Consider the following 4826-nt stretch of genomic DNA (forward strand, 5'->3'; position numbering starts at 1 on the left):
GTCTTTCAGTGCTCTGTCAAACTCTTCACGCAGTATCATATTTCCCATTTCATCTTCATCTACATCCTCTTTCATTTGCATAATATTGTCCTCAAGTACATCGCCCTTGTATAGACCCTCTATATACTCTTTCCACCTTTCTGCTTTCCCTTCTTTGCTTAGAACTGGGTTTCCATCTGAGCTCTTGATATCGATACAAGTCGTTCTCTTTTCTCCAAAAGTCTCTTTAATTTTCCTGTAGGCAGTATCTATCTTACCTCTAGTGAGATAAGCCTCTATATCCTTACGTTTGTCCTCTAGCCATGCCTGCTTAGCCATTTTGCACTTCCTGTCAATCTCATTTTTGAGACGTTTGTATTCCTTTTTGCCTGCTTCATTTACTGCATTTTTATATTTTCTCCTTTCATCCATTAAATTCAATATTTCTTCTGTTACCCAAGGATTTCTACTAGCCCTCGTCTTTTTACCTACTTGATCCTCTGCTGCCTTCACTACTTCATCCCTCAAAGCTACCCATTCTTCTTCTACTGTATTTTTTTACCCCATTCTTGTCAATTGTTCCCTTATGTTCTCCCTGAAACTCTGTACAACCTCTGGTTTAGTCAGTTTATCCAAGTCCCATCTCCTTAAATTCCCACCATTTTGCAGTTTCTTCAGTTTTAATCTACAGTTCATAACCAATAGATTGTGGTCAGAGTCCACATCTGCCGATACACATTCCTAATCCATAAAGGCTAAGAAGTTCTCATATACTACGTTTGCTACTGATATGTTGACAAAACATTTTTTAAACCATGAGTCTTTAAAACTAAGAAATATTATTACTTAACTTTGTTCTGATGTCTACATCATAATACCACAGTTACTGCTATATGGGTGCGTCCAAATCATCTGGTTGTAAATTACAATGATCAGTAGAGACTTATATCCATCTTCACTTCATTATATAGTCTTCTTCCTGAAGCTTTTCAGCATGCTGCACAGACTGGCCACGTTGAAGGGGGGGTGGGGGGGGGGGGGGCTAAATGATTAAATGATTTGTTGTTTTTCTCCCACATACCCTTTAACGTTTGCCCAAATTAATTCCACTCTGACAATGATACCTGGGTAAACGTAAACCTGTGTGACCACACTGATGCACAAGGAAATCAAGTCTGTGCCTTCTGTTGTGTAAAATATAAATTAAAGAGCTGCAGGTGTTCACCACGAGTCTGGTTTACACTGTGTGAAATATGTTTGTTTTTAAGCCAAGGCACAATATCCGTCACCCTGGTGTTTTTAGTTGCTGTTTTATCAGTAAAAGTTGCATGATAACTAACATGGAACTTTACAATGACCAGCTTCAAAGGATGGTATGCCAAGAATTGTTCAGTGAACCACTTCACGGAACTGGCAGTGTTCACTTGTTTTGGTGGTCACTGGTGTTTTTCTTAGAACTCAGTACAAGTTGACTCTCAAGAACACAACCAGAAGAAGAGCCAGCATGCAGATATTAGCCAAGAACCTATTGCTATGGGAAATTTGAAAACACCTGCACCATCACTCATTTCCCAGCAGGTCTTCTTGGAATGATTCTGATTGACTCACATTTCATGAAGGTCGTACGCTGTTGAACTGCCTCCTCTTTTGTATCACGGATCTTTATGAGGGATGTAGTTAGTGCCGCACCTATGTCACTTCTTTCAACTAAAAACTCTCTTCTTAACATATTTGAAACCAATGTCTTCCCAAATTCTTTATACTGACGAAGCACTGCTTTTGAAGCTAATTTTCTCCTGCATAATTGTAACAAGTATTTGTAATGGTGGGTTATTCACCATTCACATAGAGCACTTGAAAAAATCGTTGTCAATACCATCCATTTGCGTTACTGGTTTCTTGCAAATTTCGATGGTTTCACAGTTCTCTTAAAGACATCACATGCTTCCACAGTCTGTTCTTGTGTCTTAAAATGTCAACAGTACGAGTCCCACTTTCAAATTCACGTTTCAAAAGGTTATAAATGCAGTAAATAATCCCCCTCACCTACTTATGAAGCACTTAATGTTTATTGCCATCACCTGACTTCTTTTAATCACAGAAAAACATTTACACATACACATTTACACCTACACTATGCGATCAAAAGTATCTGGACACCCACAAAAAACATACGTTTTTCATATTAGGTGCTTTGTGCTGCCACCTACAGCCAAGTACTCCATATCAGTGACCTCAGTAGTCATTAGACATTGTGAGAGAACAGAATGGGATGCTCCGCAGAACTCATGGACTTCAAACATAGCCAGGTGATTGGGTGTCACTTGTCATATGTCTGCACACGATACTTCCACACTCCTAAACATACCTAGGTCCACTGTTTCCGAAGTGATAGTGAAGTTGGAACGTTAAGGTACACGTACAGCACGAAAGCGAACAGGCTGACCAACTCTGTTGACTGACAGAGACCGCCGACAGTTGAAGAGGGTCGTAATATGTAACAGGCAGACATCTATCCAGACCATTACACAGGAATTCCAAACTGCATCAGGATCCACTGCAAGCATTATGACAGTTAGGCGCAAGGTGAGAAAACTTGGCTTTCATGGTCTAGTGGCAGCTCATAAGCCACACATCATGCCAGCAAATGCGAAATGACACCTCACTTGGTGTAAGGAGTATAAGCATTGCATAGTTGAACAGTGGAAAAACGTTGTGTGGAGTGATAAACCATGGTACACTACGTGGCGATCCAATGGCAGGGTGTGGGTATGGCCAATGCCTGGTGAACGTCATCTACCAGCATGTGTAGTGCCAACAGTAAAATTCGGAGGCGGTGGTTTTATGGTGTGGTGGTGTTTTTCATGGAGGGGGCTTGCACCCCTTGTTTTGTGTGGCACTAACACAGCACAGAACTACATTGATGTTTTAAGCACCTTCTTGCTTCCCACTGTTGAAGAGCAATTTGGAGATAGTGACTGCATCTTTCAACACGATTGAGCACCTGTTCATAAGGCATGGTCTGTGGCTGAGTGGTAAGACAATAACATCCCTGTCAGACTGGACTGGCCTGCACAGAGTCCTAACCTGAATCCTATAGAACACCAATGGGAAGTTTTGGAATGCCGACTTCATGCCAGGCCTCACCAACTGACATCCATACCTCTTCTCAGTGAACCACTGCGTGAAGAATGGACTGCCATTTCCCAAGAAACCTTCCAACACCTGGCTGAACGTATGCCTGCAAGAGTGGAAGCTGTCATCAAGGCTAAGGGTGGGCCACCAACATACTGAGTTCCGGCATTAGCGCTAAAGGTTGCCACAAACTTTTAAGTCATTTTCAGCCAGGTGACCGGATACTTTTGATCACATAATGTATACTGCTATAGGAAAATAAAACACGGACAGCTGACTGAATAATCAGGTTGTTGTGAAGTATGGCAACAGTGCAACATGCAGGAGACAGACTTTCATTGTTTAGCTGTAACTCACGACTAGCCGCTCGGAAGGAGAATGAATCTTACAGGTTACCATTAGTCAATGGAGAAGGATGTGCACAACAGCTGAAAACTGGACTGCCGACTGCCTTCCTATATGGTGTGGTCTTTAGTAGCATGGTTATGCATTAAGGTTGGGTTGGTTGGTTAGTTGGTTTAAAAAAGAGGGAAAGGGACCAAACTATGAGGTCAACGGTCCCTTGTTCCTAATAAATCAATGCCACACATGTGAGAATAAAATAGATGAGACATATAACACAAAACGGAAAGAAAGGAAAGACCACAAGAACTAAGGAAAGGCAGCGACACTAAAAGGAGCAAAAGAGGACAAGAGAACAACAGAGAGATGCAAGAAACATTTAGAAGAGAGTAAAACAAGGAAGCATATTACAGTGGCTAGCAGATCACGAAAATAAAAAGGAAAAGCCAGCCACCCCACAACACATTAAAACCTTCACCCTAAAAGCACTAGGGTGGAGGAAACACCGCACCGACACTGAGAGGGGTCTTCATGGAGCAGGAGGTAGCCATGGGTCACCCATGCATGGCAAATGCAGAGCCTGCAGAGAACCACAAAGTCCCTGTGAGACGCCCTTATTGAGGGCTTCCACACATTTGTGGTCCCCTTAATGGCTCAAAGTTTGTTGAGCATACTGAGATTTTGCCATTCTCTCCCCCAAAGCTGAAAAACCTTGTTGCGTAATAACGAATGCATGACAGTTGCGAGGATACCCATCTCCAGAAGTGGTTTCCGTGTAGCCTATTTGGCCAGCCTGTCAGCAAGTTCATTTCCTGGGATTCCGACGCGACCACGGGTCCAGACGAACACCACTGAATGACTGGACTGTTCCAGGGCATAGATGGGCTCCTGGATGAACGCTACGAAAGGATGACAAGGGTAGCACTGGTTGATAGTTTTCAGGCTGCTCAAGGACTCAGTATATAAAAGAAAAGACTCCCCAGGGCATGAACGGAGATACTGAAGTGCACGAGAAATGGCCACCAGCTCTGCAGTGAATACACTGCAGCCCTCGGGTAAGGAATGCTGTTCAATATAGCCACCATGCACATAGGCAAAGCCAATGCGACCATCAGCCATCGAGCCGTCGATGTAAACCACTTCAGGACCCCGGAACACGTCAAGAATCGAGAGGAAGTGACAGCGGAGAGCCGCAGGATTAATGGAGTCCTTAGGGCCATGTGAAAGGTCCACACGAAGCTGCAGCCGAGGCGTACCCCATCGAGGCATACGTGAACAGACCACAAGTAGAGGTGGTAAAGGGAAGGACTCCAGTTTGGAGAGAAGGGACCGCACACGAACTGCAATCTTTAGCCCAGACCTGGGCCGCC

Source organism: Schistocerca americana, chromosome 8 (assembly GCF_021461395.2).
Source record: "Schistocerca americana isolate TAMUIC-IGC-003095 chromosome 8, iqSchAmer2.1, whole genome shotgun sequence".
Taxonomy (NCBI): Eukaryota; Metazoa; Arthropoda; class Insecta; order Orthoptera; family Acrididae; genus Schistocerca; species Schistocerca americana.